Raw genomic sequence first — 20,577 nt, 5'->3', positions numbered from 1 at the left:
AATGCAGGACCAGCCAAGTGGGATCCTATGGATCTCATAGGAGAACAAATGGCTGGGGCCACAGATCTACCCCATGTACAGCCTCAGGACTCTACTGGTTTGCCAGACACTTCATTACTGAGGTGAAAGTGGGCAAGCCCCCTTCTCTCAGTCCATTTTCAACAGCACCATTCGAAAATCCTCCCCAGCGTAAGCAGCAAAGTCACCCCAAACAAAAGAAATGAAGCACTGTGGGTTTTTTTTTTCTCTAACAGAACCAAATAGGAAATTCCTCTGAAGCACAGAGAAATTTCTGTGCTGTGTTTCTCACCCTTTTCAAACTGTTGTCTCCACACCAGCCTGGGAGCCCCAGTGCTGAATGCCTGGGGCAGCACCCTCTCCCCCCATCCAGATAGTATCATGTCCTTAGGATGTGTCTACACTGCCAGGTGGAGCTGGTTACACAGAATAGTCCTTTCCTTAGGCCTGCCTAAGTCTGGAAGCCTGGGCGTGAGACAGAAAGTAGGCACTGTTCCTTATCTTACAAAGGAGATTATGCAAGAATGTCCTGTAATGAGGATAAGGAAGGTGCTTTGAATAGGTATGTGGGGTTGGCTGCAGGTACCCTCTGGCAGCAGCAGGGCTCTTGCAGCATGGACCAGCCCTGGTTTCCAGTGCCAGACGAAGTGGGGCAATCAGCTGCTCCCTAAACCAAATGATCAATTGAGCTCCTTTCACAAAAAAAAAAAAAAAGCACAAAATTTGAGAACATCAATGAAGGAGCCATCACCAGGACCTGAAACTCAAAATCTTTATCTGCTACTGTTACTTCATCCTCCTTTCTGATTGCTGGCTCGTGTGCATGGGAATGCAACGTGTATGGTTTCATTTTCTTAATTGCAATTATCCTGCAGACCACCTTCAGGCACGCTGGGGACCACCAGTAGTGCAGGGACCGCATGTGAAGAAGCCCTGCCCTGGGAGACCCATCCCTCCTTCCCTGATGTGGTTAAAATGCCATTCCAGATTGTGGTGCCTGCAAGGATTTAACGATGTTCTCAGCCCAGAGGAGAGCCCTGGACTATGCCCTGTGCCTGAGAAAGCAGGACTGAGCTTCAGCTGTGTAGGAGGGCGGCTGTAAGAAACCAGGATATCTACAGCTATGGTAGAGTTCCCTTCATAGCCTACCCCATCTCTTCCACATGCAAGTGCAACCTTGGAGTCTCTGGACCGAGCTCTTTCTGCTCTGAAGCCTTCACTGGCTATTAATACCTGGGGAATCTGTGAAGCAGGCAAACAAGGTTTTGATGAGTGTGGGAAAAAGAAAGGCGTTACCATGTATGAGTGAACTTCAGTTTCACTCATGTGCTGAATTAGTCAGTGCCTTCAAGTGAATTCCAAGTGCTGGTCTAGCTATTAAATGACTCTTCTTGAAGAGCTAAGTGCTCCATTTTTAGCCTTTACTGGAGGAAAACTAAATTTTAAAAATAATATTTTAATCAGAACTATTGCAAGGGCTTTGGGGTTGGGTTTTTTGGGGTGCATTGTTTTGGGGTGGTTTTTTTGCATTTTTCAACTTTTTGATCTTTCCCAGAAATAAAAAGTAACCAGTAGTCAACACACAGCAGTTGCTGGCTGGAGAAATCCGGGTCACTTGTTATGCCCATGAATGTGATGTCTGAGTCAGGAAACCTCACTGAGATGTTGTAGCCCCAGAGGAACACGATGTGATAATTCCCTCACCAAAGGACCAGAAGTACCTGGTGCAGAGGGTCAAGACACAAGCTCCAGTGGCTGAGAAATTCAGTGGAGGACTTGCTCAATTTGAACATTTAGTGGATGGAAAGGAAGTTGGAACATCAACACTGCCATCTCAAGAATTCATGTTTCACTTCCTACCCTGGAGGAGTGGTTCCTCCTGCAAGCTTTCCAACCCAGAGTTAACACTTTTCTGCTGCTTCCCCCTCTAATACAGCGACTGTGAGAAGTGCTGTCTGCAGGTGGCAAAAAACAGAGTTGTTTTTTCCATCAGTTCACTGTTAATGGTGTCCTGGCTTGAAGAAAGTTGAGTTTGGCTGAAATGGAAATGACAGAAGGGGCAGGGGAAAAAAAGATTACAGAAATTTAGACAAAGCAGGTGTATGGATTGCATGTCTATCCTTTCTGCAAACACGGAGGCTGCGTAGGCTACATGCAGGAAAGTGTCCCAGCTGTAATACAAGCACTTTGACAAGCACACATGAAAACGTAGCCAAGCTTTGCACTAACACTAAGGCAAACACAGCCCGCTGGGATTAGCATCTGTGCAGAGGTTACAATCCTTCCACATTGCTTTTCAGTGATTAGGCTGAAAAACATGCTCAAGGATGCTCACGTGCACAGGAGATTGTCGATATTTGTGCTGAAAATCCATTCAAATTCAGAAATTACAGCTAACATGAAGCCTACTTGATCCTCTTAAGGCTGTGACCTGATTGTGGAAACATTTCTCTTTGCTTGTTTTTCTAAAATACAAAGAAGCAAGGCAGAGGCTTGACTGGAGATGGATTCAGGCTTGCCAGGAGGCCTGAAGGTGCTCCCCAGTTGCATCGCTCATCAATTTTTAATGCCTCCATTTCCCCTCCAGCTCACAATGGACAAAAGCTCCCCTAGTCAGGATATTCTCTGATTCTGTGGTGCCCAAGAGCATCAGCCAAACTGGTATGAATTTACACCCCCGGCCAAGAAGCAACACTCCCAGGCACAGCAACCCTTCAGCCTCACCCATGCAAGAGGGATCAAGCTGGGTTTGACAGCACTTCTGAGGCAATGTGGTGGAGCCTCATGCTGTTGGCCCTTTTTCTTCTGCCAGAGCTGTCAAGCTGAGGTTGTGCTCGAGCGCTACAATTTGTCATGTGACATTTCAGATGGGAAGCAAAAAGAATGGCTGTGCCAACCACCACTCTCAGGTTCTCTGCAAAATAAAAACCAGATTCCTGACATTTGCTGTGTCTGAGAGAAAGGCGGGTCTGTCGTTTTTACAAACAATAAAGGATGCAGAAAAACAAACTTATTCCCTCAGAGCCAAGCGCAGTTCCCCATCGTGCCTGGGAATCCCCGTGGAAGGGAAATGCTGTTCTAACAAGAAAAGATTTGACCAAAAATACCAACCAAATGCAGCAACTGCAACATTTTTCTTTGTTTTTTTTTTTGTTTGTTTGTTTCAGTTCTCAGGTTTTTTTGGGTTTTAAAGAAAGCAGTCACAGGCAGACTTCTCTGTGGGACCCACCATCACCAGTGTTAGCAGAGGGACCTCTGCCCCCCAGAGCTTTCCCCAGGCTTTGCCAGACTGATTTTAGCACCACCAAAAGTCACACTCTGAGTTTTCATTAAAAAAAGTCGATGTGAAAACCAGTTAATTTTCTCACTTTGAAAAAGTAGCAGGGAGTCAGACAGCAGAACCTAAATGTCAATAGCAAGGGAAATCACAAGTTTTTTTCTGTTCTCAGCAGACTTCTTTCCAAGGTGTGAATTTGCTGATGCCTAACCAAGGTTAAACTTATGCTCTGCCTTGAGAGGGGAAGGGGAAGGAGAGAATGAAAATCCCTTTCATCCAGCAGCTAGTTTCAAGCTTGCAGACACCAAAGGTGTTGAATAGCCTTTGAAATCAATCAAGAGATTCCAAAGTTTTTATCCGAGGATCCATTTTATACATTTACACATATAACACTGTAGCTGCATAAGATTCATAAGTGTTAAGAGATTTTGGTAAATTTGGTACATTTTTGGTAATATTTGGTAATTTTTTTTATTTCCTTTACTCTTTTGAAACAGTCATATGCCAAATCAGCCCTTCTCAAGTCCTGCTGTAGGTCCTAACAGGTTGGGAGTTCAAGGCTGTGTTGTGTAACAGCCTGAAGCTATGTCAGGGAAGATTTAGGTTGGACATTAGGGAAATGTTCTTCACTCAGAGCATGACTGAGCATTGGAATGGGATCCTTGGGGAAGTGGTCACAGCACCAAGCCTGACAGAGTTCAAGAAGCATTTGGACAACACTCTTAGGTGTGATTTTTGGGGTTGTTCTCTGCAGGGCCAGGAGTTGAACTCGATGATCCTTGTGGGTCACCTCCAACTGAGGATATTCTATGATCTCTGCTTCCAGGCCATCCCTTAACCAGAGAGGAGGACTGCATTCTTTGAACAATGTTCTCAGAAACATAAAGCACCCTCGGACTATTCTGGTTTAGAGGACACCAGTTTAGTGCCTTTCAGGGAAGAGGTAAAAATATCCTTAAAATGCAAAAACATCTGAGGGTCTCCTGGTATTCATCTCTACGTGTTTGTGTCTCCTGAGGAATCACTTCATCCCTCTGTGCCTGTGACCCCAAGCCCCCTATTATTCTTTTCATTTTTTGAAGCCCTTGGCTGCTTCTGTGGTGACTTCTGCTAAGAAAGTCCACAGCAAGTTAGTAATAAATGAAAACCTGTGATGGCATCAGGTGCTCTGCTCCTGTTCCTTTGAATTTATGGTGGTTCTTTACACCACAGATCTGGACACGGGTTGTAGACACAAAGGTTGACAATCTGGGGTGAGGGCCTTGGCTGTAAAGTGACAGCAGCTCCTGAATTGTGCCAGCTTGGTGACAATCTGGGTGACCCCTGTGCCTCACACGTACTCAGAACCACTGATGGGAGATGTTAAATATATCCTGTATACCCTCAGGAATGGGCAGCCTCCGCCCTTCATTGGTCAGGGGATAAGGGCATCTCACCCCAGAGGACAGGGGACACTGCTGCACTGAGCCCAGGCCTGTGCTGTGTCCCCTTGACTCTGCCCCCAGGCTCTTTTTTGTCTTCCTCAGCTTCCTTTTTGTCATCTTTGTTTTCTCTTTCTCCTTCTCCTTCTTCTTCTCCTTCCTCTTTGTTCTCCCTCTTCCTTCTTCTTCTTCTTTCTCCTCTTCATCTTTCTCATCACTTTTTTTACATTTACTTTCTTTCTTCCTCCTCTTCCTTCATATGTATTCTTTTCCTCCTCCTCTTTCTCCTTGTCATCACCATTTTCTTTCTTCTTCCTCTTCTTCCTCCTCCTCATCATCTTCATTTTCTTCTTCTTAGAATCCCAGAATCATAGAACATTTTGGGTTGGAAGCGACCTCAAAGCTCATCCAGTTCCAACACTCTCCCATGGGCAGGAACAACTTCCACTATCCTACGTTGCCCCATCCAGCCTGGTTTTCAACACTTCCAGGGATGGGGCATCCACAGCTTCTTTGGGCAGCCTGTGCTAGTGCCTCACTACTCTCACAGGGAAGAGTTTTTTCCTAATATCTCGTCTAAACCTGCCCTCTGCATTTTAAGGCAATTCTTGCTTCTCCTGTCACTCCAGCCCTTTGTCCAAAGTCCTTCTCCAGCTCTCTTGGAGACCCTTTAGGCATCATAAGGGTCTCTAAGTTCTCTCTGGAGCCTTCTCTTCTCCAGGCTGATCAACCCCAGCTCTCTCAGCCTGGTTCCACAGCAGAGCTGCTCCAGCGCCTCCGGTTCCATTTCTTTCCCTTTTCCTTTTCTCTTTTCCCTTTTCCCTTCCCTCACGCTCCCCTCACCCCTTGACCCCGCCCACTCCCACAAGCCCCGCCCCTTCTCCAACCCCGCCCACATTCCCACTAGACCACGCCCTCTCCGCCGTCCGTTCCCTCCCCATTGGCTCCTGCGGGCACCACGTGACGCGGCGGCGGCGCGCGCGGGGGCGGGGCCGGGTGCGCGGGTGCGCTCGGGGCGGCGGCGGCGGCGGTGGCTGCATGTGCGGGCGGGGGGCGGCGAGCGGGGCCGGCCGGGCGGCGAGCGGAGCCGGGCGCGGGGCGAGCGCAGCCCAGAGGAGCGAGCGGAGCCCGCGGGCAGGTCAGTGCGGGGGCGCGGAGGCGGGCGGGCGGGCGGGCGGGCGAGGGGAAGCGGCGGCGGCGGTGGCCGCACGTGGGTCCGCCCGCTCAACAATGCGGGCGGGAGGGGTCCGTGCGCCGCCGGCTGCGGGGCCACCGCGGCGTGCGGAGGAGGCTGCGCCGTGCCATGTCCCCCACCGGAGCGGGGTGATGGCTCCGCCGCAGACATCCTGGGGCTTTGGTGGGGGGCAGCAGCGTGCGTGCCCCCCCGGCCCCCAGCGAGGCTACGGCACCTTCGGATTGAACCCAAAATGAAGGGAGGGGAGCCACAGCCCCGGTGTGCGGGGGTCCCGCTCGCTGCTCCCTCCCTGCTGGGAGCCCAGGCGCGGTGCCGCAGTCCCCCACCCCGTGTGCGGCCCCAGAGCATCCCGGCAGAGCCCATCTCCGTGGGTGGGATGCAGCGTGGGCACCGTCAGGGCTCCGCGGGGCCTCTCCACCCCCGTCCGGGGCCGGACGCAGCGATCGGTGTCATAAGGGGCCCGAGGGGGGAAGCGCCGTGTTCCCGGCTGCCCGGTCTCGCCATCCCTGAGGATGTTTCCGTCAAACGGATGGGGCTGCCGTGCATCGATAGCTGCGGCGGGGGTGGCCTCTCCTGGCTCGTGTTTAGAGCAGGCTGCCGAGGGAAGTGGTGGAATCACCATCCCCGGGGATGTTCAGAAAACGCGTGGCTATGGCACTCGGTGGTGAGCGTGGTTGTGGTGCATTGATGGTGGCGCTTGGTGATCTTGGAGGTCTTTTCCAGCCTGGATGATTCAGTGATTATGTATTTTAACGTGTCTCGTTAGGCTGACAAGCCATTCCTGGCCTTGCTATGGCATGGGGGCTTGGGAATGCCAGTGGCTCCCATTCCCTGGGCAGGCAGGTCACATAGCTGGAGAACATCCCATGCCGTGCCTTTCTCTGCCGTAGGTAAAGTGGATTTTTGCGTGCCACTGGAATTACTAATCCAAGCAATTAGCTGGAATCTGTCAAGTTTGTGCTGCTGCCAATTTCTCTGGTTCATTTGGTTACAGCTTCATCTTTCTGCTCAAAGGAACTGAAATGTGTAAGCAGGGCAACTGAGTGTCTGGAGCTGTTGGGTTGGGTTTATGTGCATCCTTCTGGCCAAAGGAGGATCAGCAAGAAGACTGAGCCTTAATGAAGTCGTATATTTATTGGCAGCAGTAGAAAAAGAGTGGATAAATGGGGCTAGTGGCTTCTTTGTATACGAAATGTCATGAATCTCCCTACCAGGTTGTGAGCTGGATTTAAATTCCACTGTTACAAGGATCGCTGATTTTTTTAATCACATCGTTGCTAATAGCTTATATTAAAAATGCTGCAGGTGGATTTAAAGCTGAGGGTCTTGTGGGCTCAGCAATGTTCTGCACCAATATTTATACACATCCAGGGGCTTAACAGGGTGTTGTCACTTGGCTTCAGAGTTGAGTGCCCAGCTGGCAGGGGCTGATGCAGCATGGTCCCTGACACAGCCACTTTCTGGGGATCTCAGTTGCCACCAAATTTGCCTGTTGGGCAAGTGAAGAGACTTTTTATCTTTGGTAAGTGCTCCAACCTGAAATTTGTTCCTTTTGGGAATATTAAAACTTTAACTTTGGTTAACTTGTGTCAAAGGTGTGTGCTGTGAGCCTTCGCCCTGTTGGGTCTGCTTAGGGAGATGGCTGCTTGCAGAAGCAAAAAGCTTTTGTTACAGCTCTTTTATTTTTATGTGTGCTTTGATGGCTCAAAAATCACTCAGCTTCCAGTCAAGGCAATCCTGGGTGAGAAGCATCCACTGGGATTGGCCTGTTAAGTGAGTTTCTTTGATTTGACAGCAGAAGTGCCCAGAGAGACATCAAAAACCCCAACATCAGGGCGTGTTTCCAGCTTCATCATCCCCTGCAAGCCATGGAAATCAGTGGCTTGAAATCCAACAGCACTTGATGTTAAAATAGCAAACAGTAAACATCGTCTCCTATCAATAACTTTAATTATGGTTTGGGTTTTGTCTTAAATATGCACACATTGTCATCAGGAATCAAAGTTTAGCATCCAGACGTGCTCAGTGGGGTGGTAGCGTCTTTGGACAGGGTGTAACACGCTTTTATAGCATAAATTAAAATAAAAAAGGGGTTTAGCAGCATAGCATGCTGTTGTGTAAGAAAACTGCCAACTTTTGGGCTGAGACTGCTTGGTTTCTGGGCATCGTGTGCTGCGGCGAGTTGGCGGGTGGTGTTCCCGGGCAGCTTTGGACGGGGAGAGCGAGTTTTACCACTCTGCAGCTGAACCCTGACGGAGTTTTTCAACCATAAAACCAAGTGCAGAGGAGGCTTTGTGTGTTCCATGGGTAGCCAAACCGAAAGCAAAAATAAACACCCGCGAAAGCTGGGTTTTTTTGGTCATTGACAGAAAAGGAAAGTGCCGGTCTAGGGGAGGGTGTGAAGTCCCGTGTTCGTTACGCTCCTAATCTGGAAAATACAGACTGTGGCACATGGCAGCAGTGTGCGTGGCTAATTTTACATCTTGTCCTTTTCCCTTTCTGATTTAACCCAAAATTAAGGAAGGGAAGCAGCACCCATTGGCCTATTAAATGTTCATTTTTGCCAAGTTACGCCACTTTGCGAACACGAGACGCGACCGGATTCCTGTGGCAAGGAGCCCTTAAAATTTCAACAGCTCTACCTATAAATATAGTCACCGTGAAAGGCAATCCGGCTTTAAAAGAAAAAAAAAAAAGCAACCATGCTCTTTTTTTAGTCCCACTGTATCTGCCTGACTTTAGTGCCATGCGATGCATCTCCAGCCGGGCGGTGAAGCCGAGGCGGTGTGGAACATTCAGTCTCCTGATTCCTCTTGCTAATTTGTGTGAAGAATGGGTGCAAGCAGAGAAAAAAAAATCATTTTAGTTGTCCTGAAGATTTTTGGGGATGGGGTGGTGGGGCTGGATCTCTGCATCCACGTCATGGCCTTTTGGAGAGGGACCTTTGGTCATTGCTTGGTCCTGGTGTATTCCCAGGAGCTGCTGCACTGTGGGGAAGTGCAGGATGGAGCCTGAAGCATCCCTTGGCTCTAAAGCAATGTCCCAGATGAAAATTAAAGGGAAGAAAAAGAAAGAAAGAGGCTGGCTGCCACCTCACCCCAGAGGAGTCTGGGCTCACCCACTGCTCTCTGATGCAAGCACAGCAGCTCAGGGAGCTCAGGGGCTGGTTTTGGACATGCCCGGGGTTGCCCAGGGACAGGCTGGCCTCGGGAGCAGGTACAGCATGTTCTGGGCACCCCTCCAGGCCAGTGGGACCCCCCACCAGCCCCAGATGATGTAGTGGGGTGGTGGCCACTGACACATTCTGGTAGAGAAGACAGCACTGCCTGCAGGGCTGGGATTTAGGTGGAGAAGCTGCAAGGGAGGGTGGTTTTGCAGCTTAGTGATGCTTTTCAGCGTGCCCTGCGCTTGCATGGCAGAAATCCACTTTTGTGGCCAGAGCAGCTGGGTCACCTTGCAGTGCCAAAACCTGCTGGGTATGGTTGGGATGGGTCACGGGCTGGGAAGCGTGTGGGAGTGGGGCGGGAGAGCTCGGCACGGGGAATTGCTGCGTGTGCACTTGGGCGAAGTGCTGAGCCTGGGCTGCGCGGGAGCTGCAGACAGAACCCACACGTGACGTCTGAATTTCAGATAATTGCTGGACCACTTTGCCAACAGCCTCTCGCAGCTCATCAGCTGCAATATCGCTTCTTCTTTTCCCCGTTTTTTTTTTATTTCCTTTCCCCTTCCCCACCCTGCCTGTTTTCTAAGCCGAAGCAGGAGGGATGAATACGACACCGAGGGTGGCTGCAGCTGCGCAGGGTTTGTATCCAAATGGTTTCCTGGAAGGCAAGTTTTTTTGTTGTTTTTCAATCTTAAAAATATTTTTACAGCAAGCGTCTCGTATCAGGGCTGTTTGGATGTCAGGTTTAGTTTCCCATGACATGGAGTGATTAGAGGAGGGAGGGGAAGGAGGGGCTGGGTGCTGCTTTATGTGCAGATCTCTCTGCAGCGGTATCATTGCCTATTGATGGTAAATGTGTTCCCTCTCATCTCTGTGATAGTTCTCGGAGATTTCCTCTTTTACGTCACTGCAGTTAATAAGATGTTTAACTTGGGAGCTGGGGGCGATGTGCTGTGCTGTGCTATCGTGTTGCAAGGAACGGGGGGATGACGAGTTCCTGCGCAGACTTGTGCTGGGAAGATCATATCAATGCTGGGGAGAACAGCTGGCTTTGGAGTCAAACCATTGCCTTTCACCCTTAATGAACCTGACCTGGCTGCATCTCTTTTTTTTTTTATTGTGACAATGATTATTTTCCTTCTAATACTGAGAGAGGCAACTCAGTCCTCTCTATCTGCTGCACTGCTGGAGTCAAGGGTGCACCTTGATTTTTTTAAGCAGCTTGTGTCTGCCTGTCTGGACTTAGCTCTTTTTTTCTTCTTTTTTGGGGACCACTGAAGCATTTCATGAGAGCACCTAATGGCTTTTTGTGGTGAAGCTGCAGGTGCAGTAGCTGCAGAGCCAGAGCCCTCTCCAGGAAAGTCCTTGACTGTGTGTTTGCGTGTTTTGTGTGTCACTGGTTGATTATAGAGTTAAGAAAATGCTGCTGCTGTACATGCCTTGACCAGGAATAGCCTCCCTCCTGCCACACTTTGCAAGGCCAGCTCATCGAGGGCAGGCGAGTTGGTCAATAAACGCTCCAAGCGGCACCCTAGGGAGTTGGGAACCAAAATGGGAACACTTGTGTCCTTCAGCTCCTCCTTTCTTGCCAAGTTGTTTTCTTCCCCCAGCTCCTTCTCCAGCTTGCCACTCAAACCCTCTTCATTCTGCTGTGTTTTTCCACAAATGTTTTTCAAGCGTGACAGCAGGGAGAAGAAAGCCACGAGTGCTGCAGGGGGCTGATGCCTATCAGGTCAACCCTTGCCTGTGGCTTTGGGGCCCCTTCACTTCAGTGTCTTGGTGGCTGCAGGTGGGTTCACATCTGGCAGCTGTTGGGCTTGGAGTTGCTTCTGTCTGCCACCAGACCCAACCCAGCCACCTGCACCTATTCCAAGGCTCCCAGCTCATCCCCAGGGCTTGGGTCAGGTGGGATGGCCATGGTGTCCCTATGTAGGTGTGGAGGGAAGAAGGGCTCTGTAACCCTCTCAGGGAAATGGGGACATGGAAGGTTTGCAGGAGGAGTAACCACAGCTCTGGTGGTGGCATTTTCCAACCTTCCATCAGGACCTGTCGCTCACAGTCCTGATGACATTTAGCTGCTGACTTGCTGTCACTGATTTTGCTCAGTAACCCTTTTCTTTTTAAGACTAAAATGTTCCTTAAAAAACAGCATGCCACCAACGCGTTGGGACATTGATTTAGTTTTTGGGAGGCTCGCAGCCTCCCAGTTCTACTTTTGCTCTGGGGAGGAAGCAACATGGTTGGGTGCAATTTTTAGCCCCCATGGGAACAGGGGCTTAAAAGATAACCCTACCACATCACAGCTCACACCCTCACTGCTGGATGTGGGAGTTAATTTTTCTCACTGCTGCCATGCACAGCAGCCCCTTTCTGTGCTTTTGCTGCGAGCTGGGACAAGGGGAATTTTGGGTGCAACTCCAGGCAGTGCTGGCTCGGCACATGTCCCCAAGCGTCCCAGCTGGGCGGCTGCCCGGGGCCCCCTTCATGTGAACGGGGTCAGCAGCTGGGAAATAGCAGAGCAAAGTGCCTCCCTGGTAATTCCCAGCTGCCGTTAAAGCGGCTTTAAAATAAATTCCCTCAAAGAGTAATTCCAAGTATTTGAGGGTTTGAACTTTTCCAGAGAAGGGTTTGGGAGCTGCCGGCTACCGCACTGCACCCTGGCACGCCGGGGATTGCCCTGATTATCCCAACATCTAAAAGACACTTTTTTGATGTCTATATGATGTTTATTTATTAGCTGCATGTGCAGCACAACTGTTGGAAATGGAGCACTGCTGGAAGCAGAGTTGTGCTAAACTGGGAAGATGGGTGGCTGGGCAATGTCGTGGGCTGGAGGCAATGCCCAAGGCTCAGTGACCCTCGCTGTGCCATCCTACCTGGCCACCAGCCTTACCCAGGGGTGCAGCACAGCCGGGTGCCCCTGGCCGCACATTCCACGGCCGGCCCTGCTTGGTAACGTGGGCACAACAGAAAACAAACTTTGCAGCAAACTTTTGTTCTCCCAGAGCCCCTGAAGCTTGCTTAAAAAAAAAAAAAAAAGCTTTGGAGCAATGTAGTCTTTCTTTTTCTCATGCTCATGAAAATTCTCATACCAAACTAGTAACCTCCACTGCCCCCTGTTCATTATTTTTTAAGGTGGCGTTAGGGGGCATTTAAGGGAAGCCTTGTCTCATCCTCTGTGTCCCCTCCTCTCGTACATCCCGTCATGGCAAATTACAGCTTCATCTGTGCTTGTGTGACAGACACTAAAAGGAGGAGGTTTGGTCAACAAACTGCAAAGTTGGTCTCATCCCTGAAAGGCTCTGGATGTCCCTGTGCTGGTGCTCCCCAGGGTGATGTGTTGCTGCATCCAGACTGGTGCAACTTCTTGGTCACAGGAATGTCCCCATGAGGCTGAGTACCCCGAGCTGGGGACAGCCAAGCTTTTCCCTGCAGAGACAGTTCTGGGCTCTTGCCCAAGTCCCCTCTCCAGGGCCCTGGCACCAGTGCAAGTGCAGCCAGGCTGAAGGCTGATGATTAAACCCATGATCCAGGTCACTCTTGCCCCTCTCAGTGCCCCAAAAAATAAGGATGCTGATAGCAAGACTACATCCAGATGGGGATGCTGCACTTCTCTGCACAGTTCCGTAGGTTTGGAGGTGAACTGAGCTAATTTGGGGTATAACCACCCTAAAAAAAAAACATTGCAGTAGGGAGTTTTCCCCCACACACTCTTCATTGCATGGCTAAGTTGCTTCCAGCTCAAACTGACTTCGTTCATGGGCTGACCTTTAATCTGGCAGCTTCTTACTGAACTTTATATCATATATATAGTTTTTAAATAATTTTTTTTTTTCTGTGTGGGCATGACAGAGTTGTCTCCTGAGGTGGCAGAAAACACGTCTTGCCTCTTAAGGACAGGGAAACCTGCACATAGCACAGGGAGATTTGCTGTGGATGGGGCACAACCCAGTGCTGTCCCAACCCAAAGTCACATCCACTGGACCACACACTTAGCTCCTTTTTTTTTTTTTTTTCTCCTCCCAAACTAATCCCTCCAGCCCCTTAGGCTTTTTTGTTGTTGTTGTTATTGCTCCTCTCTGAATTCCTTCTAATTTGCAGGCTCACTGCCAGCATCCAACGCACTATAAAAAGGGGACTTGTTCTTCAAGCTTCCCTCTGGTACAGAGCGTTTGCACAAATAGCAACACGCTTGACAAGTAGGTCTGATTCTCCCTGCTATTACCGAAATGCTCGTAGGGTGCTTGGGGAGTAGAGCTGCTGTCTCAAGACAAGCCAAGCTGAATTTCACACAGGGCCCTGAGCCCAATTCCCAGCCGGTGTTTAAGCTCCTGTCAGCTGGAAAAACGGAGCTGTGCATTTTTATTTTCCTCTCTGAGAGCGAGCGGATGCGCTCGCATCCCTCTGTATCCCACCAGCACAGGTGGGATGTGGGCTGTGGCTGCAGACCCATGTCCTGCTGAAGGCAGCAGCTCCAGGGCCACCACCAGTTTTTGGCTGGTCCCCCCCTGCTGTTTCAAGCAGCCATGACACAAGCCCCCTGCCAGCTTCCTTCTTAAAACTAATGAGCTGTTTGACCCTGGCAAGTCCTCTGGGAAAGCTGTTGCCAGAGCCTTGCTGCTCACACAGACACAAACTGCTCTCATTTCCAGCTTAAATTTATTTGTGGATGACTCGTACCCATTTGGCCTTGTTCTTCTTGTACCCACACTGGCTTTTAGCTTGGATGGCTCCTTTCCCTGCTCTGGTATTTATCCTCTGGCAGGCTTTGCCAAGTGCTCTGGGTCTGCCAATCTAAATAACCCCAGAGCTCCTGGTGGAGCACGGCTGGGAGGGATGTAAGGGCATCTAGGCTTCCTCATTCCTGCAGTGGAGACAGCCCCAGCAACTTGATTTGCAGCTCACCCATTGAAAAGGAAAATCCACCATGCTGCCTCTTGACATCCTCACGGGGGATGGTCCCAGCCTGCAGAAGGACAACTCCAACCATCCTCTCCACTGACAAAGGCTCTCTGATTTGAAACCGTTATCTAATTTCATGAGCACACTTCTCTTTTGCAATGCAAACACCATTTTGGCAGAAGATGAGCTTTTTTTTTCCTGATGCAGCCTTCAGGAGCACCTTTCCCTCTCCTTTCTGGTAGTGCCAGGGCTCATGTTCCTGGCCTTGCCAATCTCAGCCCTGGTGTTGTGAAGCTGACATTTCGCATGCACAGCTGTGCCAGGTGCTTTGCTCAAAGGCTGAAGTGGATTTAAAATGTGAAAGTTCAGCAGGTCAAAATACACACGTGGCTCCTTACCACTGGCCCCTTTTGGAGCTGTAGGACTATGCAGGATGATATGGAAAGAGCTGCAAGGTGTTTGCTTTCCCCCCAGGATGATAATTTTTCACCATACTTTTCACTGCTGCATCTTTGCCATGGGTTTTCTTTGCCTTTTATGTGCTTTCTTTGGGATCTCTGTGCTTATTCCTGGTGATGCTGAGATGCTGGCTAATCCATCCCAATTTAGACCTCTGCCTTCACCTTGGCAGATAGAACTTGTACCTTTGATGGAAGGAAGGATGCTCCAGGTGCCATCACTCACCAGCTCCTTATTTCCTCCAAGTTTCCCTTTAGTTATGAACCTTTTTTTTTTTCCTTCTCTCCAATCTAAACTGCACCAGCATGTGTCTGTTTGAGGCAGGATTTCATGTTCCCCTGCAGTGTCCTTCCATCATTCTGTGCCCTCGTTAAACCGCGCGGAAATTGGCATCATTGAGGAGGAGCTGGCCTCTGCCGTTTATTAGCAGGATTATTCTCATCTCCTGATTTCCAGTGAAGCTGCTGGGCTGGTGTAACACAATTCCCACTAAAGCTCATCTCCACTGTCAGGGAGAGTGATGCTGATGGGGCACTGAGCATCAGCAGTGGATACCAGGAGGAAACCAGCAGACCCCATCGCATCTTTCCACATTAAGTGATTTTTGACCCCCAGCTCCTCTCCTCCAGGCCATGGTTGTTTAGCACATCATGGTGGGCATTAACTTCCCCTCCTGAATCTTTTCTGAGCAGCCTGTGGGCTCCTTCACAGCTGCAGCTCCAGCACAGGAGTGCATCACACCCTGCACTCATCGCTGGGTTTGCTTTGTGCATTGCATTTTCTCGCTGCCTAAATCAGCATCCACAGCCTCCAGCAGTCAGAGTGGGTACAGCTGGGCATTTTCTGCCTGCAGTGGATCTTCCTTGTTCCTCTTTCCCTATTTATTTCATTTCTCACTGTATTTAAAGGAGAGGTCAGCGTGTGTTTTGCAACCTTCTCCTCCTGTTATTAATTTCTTAGAAACAAAGGGGAAGGAACCACAAGCAATAAAGAGCCTGAGGTTTGAGGACTGGCTGTTTATTTGTCAAAGCTAGAAATGCAGTGACTGAAGAGGACAAGAGAAAATCCTCAATGCAGATGTACCTCATTTAAGTTTAGGCTTGTGTAGGTCAGATTTGGGGGGGTGTGGATTTCCTCCTGCTGCAGTTTTAGATGGAGCTGTTATCACTGCCCTTATTGCAAATAGCATCTTAGTTTTGCCTTCTGCACCTCATTTTTTCACCCCACAGCCTGACTTTCCTGCACCATGCCCATCTGATGCTGGGGGAGCAGTGGTGCCCATCTCAGTGGCATCCTGGCAACCCATGGAGTGGGATTGGATTGCATGTGGCTGATGGCAAGTGGATGGCAATAAACCAGTCCTAAGGGTGCAAATGCTGCCAAGGAGGCTGGGACTGGCCATCAGCTGCCGGGAAGAGGGGATGAGGAGAAGCAGGGTGCCTCAGATGCCAGAGCCAAAGATGTTCAGAAGCCCAAAAGGGACAAAAATAGGTGTCTGGGTCACTCAAGAGGATTTGAGGACCACTTAAAATCTTTTCCCTCGGAAGCAGCAATTACCAGATGAAAGGGAATGTCTTCAAGCAGGCATTTTGGAGCATCTGGTTCGTATTTGGCACATTCACTGGGGGAAGCAGGGAAGGCTGGAAGGCTGCTGGGTGGGTTGGTGGCTGGGCGAGGCAGAGGGTGTCCTTCAGGGGATGAATCTGGTTGCTTACAAAATGCATTTTGACACCAGGAGCATTCCCACATCTCTCCTCCTTTTTGGACTGTGCTGCCAATAACTTTTCAAAGCATTAATGCTGAGTATGAGCTGGATTTCTGCTCGTGGGAGGTTAAGGGGTGTCCCCACATGAAGTGGCAAATAGGGGGATGACAGTTTTTTCTTTTTAGGTTTCGCCCTTCCTTGCTACAGAGGAGGCATTGGCATGTAATTGCCACCAGCTTTAATCCAGCCGGACCAACTGCCTTTCTGGCAGACCCAAATACAATAGGAGCCAAAGGTTATTGCATGCCCTAAATAAAACCATTACAGCCCTGGGGCCTCACCCAAGCCCAGACCGCAAAGCATCCAGGACCGGCTCCATTCAGTTTTTCTGAGTCTGGAAGATTTGGTTTGATGGCAATGACCCATAACTTTTTTTTTCTTTTTACTTTTTAAATTTTTTTTTTTTACTTTCCCCCTGCAAAGCCACCTGCACACTTGCAACCACTGTGGCACCTGCCAGGAGCAGCACATCTGGCCAGCGTTAGCGAGCCTGCCAGGGATGCACTTGGTTCAGTCTTTTCTTGCTAAAATCATTAGTGGCTTTAATTGAAAGCAGAGGTGAATGAAGGCACGTCATACAGACACACCACAGCATGCACAGCTCAGCCCAGCACGTGGCTGTGACCAGTGTCCTCTCAAACTGCTGCCAGATACAGCCCAATGTTCTGCCCATCCATGGGGTGGACTGAGATTTCAGACACCACATAAGGACCCATGTGGCCTGGAGTAGCCACCCAGGAGCTAGTGCATCCCACACTGTGCTCTTCTCCCAGTTACTGCTCCAAACTGGGATTTACTCTGAAACCTGAAGGGTTTTGCTCTCTATCCATAAGCAAATACAGCCCAAAGTGATGCAAATGCGTGACCTCACCCAGATCTCAAGAGGTAAATATTGCATCACTATGAGCACGCCCTGTATCCTTTCACCCTGTCTGAGACACTCTTGAGTCCATCCTGATGCAGGGGCAAGCCAGGCCAGGGAGGAGCTGTATGATGGGAAAGGCTTTTTCCTCACCTCCCAGTTTAATTATCAGTGTCTCATGTTTGCAGCATGATGGACACTGGTCCTGCCTCTTTGCAAGGCTGTTCTGGCTCCTGGCATCCCCAGAGAGCTGCCAGCAGGGAGAAATTGCATTTCACAACCCGTCTTTCCAGGCTCCCACAAGATTACTGGAGGGAGAGGAATGTGCTGAAGAAAATATCCCAACTGCTGTTAAAAGGCACAGCTTTCCCTACCCCTTTCTGGGATGGCCATTCCTTCACTGAACCAGACACCCTCCTCCAGCTGGCAGCACCCACTGGAGCCAGCACTGTGTCACCTCCCCACATCACCCTGGGGTGCCTTTGCCCTCCTGGCCTCCCCTTCATGTGCAAATAATTGAAATTGTGATAAGCAGGCTCTTTTATGAAGAAATTCTGCTTTTCCCTCGTGGTGCTCCTGGGACAGAGCTCAGTCACTTTATATCTGGGCAATAAATCTCCAGGCTCTCTAGGGCACACCCGCCACACAAGGCAGTAATGGGCCTGCCAGATGCTGTTCTGTCTGGGTGAAGAGCTCCCCAGCCAGTGCAGCATCTGTTAATCATTTGCCACGAGAGCCCAGGCAGTGAGGGAGTCTCAAGTTGAATCCCTTTTGGCCAATCCTTTTGAATCACAGTGAAGGTTTCTGGGCTACCTGGAGCTGAAACACCCTGTGAGCTGCAGCAGTCTGTGATCCTGGGCTGAGAGATGCAGCCCACACGTCTCAGGAGGAAGGTGAGAAATCTTTCCCCTTGATCCTTCTTCTGAGAGGTGTAAAATCCTCACCAGGCCAAGGCTAAGTTAGCCTTTTTCCTTGATCTCTCTTTTCTGCTTTTGCTTCTGCTTCAAAATCCAGTGAGCATCAGATGATGAGATGTGGTCCTGGGCAGTGAAAAGCAGTGGGGAATCTTGAACTGGTTTGGTGTTGAGTCATCTCCTCCTGGGTGATGGCATATGGACAAGGCTGAAAGCAGGGATGGCTTTCTCTGATGTTTCTTCTCTGTTGAGTCTTCTTTCAATATTCCACAATCCCAGACCACACATTTTGCCTCCAGCAAGTAAAACACCTCCAGGTTCTCCACAGAAGATACTGTTGCATCTGGGGGCGATGGTTGGGCTGTTGCACTCATTCGGATTTCTCTCCTGAGCTAATTACAAGCCTCTTTGGACTCTCTCAGGTGGCTTTGGCAAGTGTTCTGCTTTTCTAGTGCCAGTGCCAGGGAGCCTTGGCCACATCCATCAAATCTTTCCCCAACTATTAGAAAGCAGTTATGCTCCTTGTGTGTTTTTTCATTGCCGGAAGCTGGTAAGTGGATGGATCCTACACAAATAAACTTCTCGAGGGCAGAGAGTCAAAATATCCCTGGGCTTGTTTGGTGGGAAAAGGTTAACCAGCATGAAGTCTATGAATTGCTGCTGACCCAACTTTGTTGACAAAATATAGTTATTAATTGGACTTGCAGGCAAACTGCCTGGGGATATTTAGAAGGAACTTGTCCATCACAAGGGCTGAGATCTCCCTGGGAGAAGATCTGTCTGGGCTCTTTGGAGATGCACCTAGGCCTTGGCCATGGCTCTGGTTTGGGGTTTTGTTGTTGAGGATAAGATGTGTCAGGGTCTCAGTCTTCCACACTGGCCGTGGGGCCACACAGATTCACCAACAGCAGAGCTGTAGCAGAGGAGGACAGGAGGAGCCTGTCAAGAAGCCTGAGTCCAGGTGACTGAAATGGTCTCTTGATCTGCTGGAAGGTCTCCTTGCTCATTGCAGGAGTAAATACTGTTGAACTAGACAACTTTTGAAGTTCTTTCCAACCCAAACCATTCTGTGATTTTTGTGATGACTCTAATGAGGCTCCTCTGTCCCTAAATTTAGATTTCTGCTCTCAAGTTGAATCCTATACAAAGCATCATTACCTAGACAGGAGCAGAAGCTTCATGATGAAGGTGAAGTTCCAGAGTGTGACCTGTGTTGTTCCCAGTGTGCTCCTAAATCCCAGCAGCAGTTCACTGCTGCATTGACCCTGATGACACTCACTGTCACCCTACCCTCAGCCTGGTGGCTTATTTTTGACTGTGGCAGGGCAGTGGTCAGTGCATGTCCCTGGGTGCCACCACAGCCTTTCAGCCACCATCATGGCAGCTCCAGAGCTGGTGCTCCTCATGGCTGGTGAGTTCCTTCACAGCACCCCATAACCCTGTGTGAGGAACAGCTTGCTTCCCTCAGCCTGGGAGCGAGCAGAACACCCGCACTGGCACTGGCCCAAGACAGAAGCTTTGGGAATCCTCCTCGACAGCATGACAGCAAATGCTCCTCTCCAGCAGGGCCAGTGCTGGGAGGCTCCCAGGAGCAAAGCCCATCCCAGTGCAGGAAGAGCTCACCTTGGGCTGAGAGGTTTCCTGCACCTGTGTGACTGAACATGCTGGAAAGCACCTTCCATGCATGCCAGAGTGGTGGAAATCCAACTGCCAGCAGATAAACATGCCTGTGCCTGTCCTGCCGTGCTTTGAGGAGGGAGTGGCACCTAGTGGAGGTGGGCAAAGGGGCCCACCTCCTCAGTTTCCCTAAAAAGCTGACAGTTGCCTCCTAGGTGAGGTCAGCTACATCCAGGTGGAGCTTCATACAGTTTACCTGTGCTCCTCAAAGCTGGCCATGTGCCTGTAGCCCACAGATGAAGCCACCTCTCTGGGATGCTCAGCCGTGTCTAATTCAAGTTGGGCCACGCAAACATGACCTGGAAGAGCCAACTGGAGCAAGATCCTTTTGCCTGTTCCTCTTGTGCAGCCTCTGGACGTTTTCTTGCCCAGGCTGAAGTGGCCCCAGGGATGAAATGGTCCATCCAGGCTGGAGTTCAGAGCAGCCTGACCGTTCCCTGAGAGCAGCCATGGCAAGCAGCCCACGTTTCACAAGTGGGGTTTTCCCATCAGGCTCTCCAGCTGCTATAAATAACAGGAAACGTTTTGTCGTTTTCTGCTCTGGGGAAGGTCAGGAGCTGCATTCTGTGGTCTTTGGAGCTTTAATAAGGTTGGAGATTCTATGCAGTGTACCCAGAACTCCTCCGAGACAGCTTGCCTGAGGCTGTTTGGCTCCTTGGATGGAGAAGTCCTGAATGCCAGCCTTTGACAAAGTTACCATAGCTGCCCTTTATGAGCTGTCAGGTCCTGCTAAATCCTTAATGTGCTCTTCATCTCCAGACCAGATGCTAACTCTTGGGTTGCTGCCAAACCAGCTCACGAGAGGTTTGAACTATCTTCTGTCAGTGGTAGGAAAAGCTTCCACCATGGATCCCAGGATGGATGGATCTAGGGACACTAGATCTTGTGAGCTTGCTGGGAACTCATCTTCACAGAATCACAGAA

At 49.9% G+C, this 20,577-nt stretch overlaps 1 protein-coding gene across 2 annotated transcripts in view; it reads left to right on the top strand.

The window, feature by feature from the left end:
* The first annotated feature begins 5,768 nt into the window (after positions 1–5,768).
* PTP4A3 (protein tyrosine phosphatase 4A3) overlaps positions 5,769–20,577 on the top strand; it is a 41,992-nt gene continuing 27,183 nt past the window's right edge. Inside the window, exon 1 of one of the 2 annotated variants that reach the window (XM_066566836.1) lies at positions 5,769–5,854. The gene's annotated coding sequence lies outside the window, so the exon portion shown is untranslated. Of the gene's footprint in view, positions 5,855–9,569; positions 9,713–20,577 lie in introns of those variants that run through there. The other variant, XM_066566854.1, reaches the window with a different exon arrangement.

The sequence above is a fragment of the Molothrus aeneus genome, chromosome 1, assembly GCF_037042795.1.
Source record: "Molothrus aeneus isolate 106 chromosome 1, BPBGC_Maene_1.0, whole genome shotgun sequence".
NCBI classification, from domain to species: Eukaryota; Metazoa; Chordata; class Aves; order Passeriformes; family Icteridae; genus Molothrus; species Molothrus aeneus.
The sequence above is the reverse complement of the archived record's forward strand: the minus strand, read 5'-3'. Positions and strand labels throughout refer to the sequence as shown.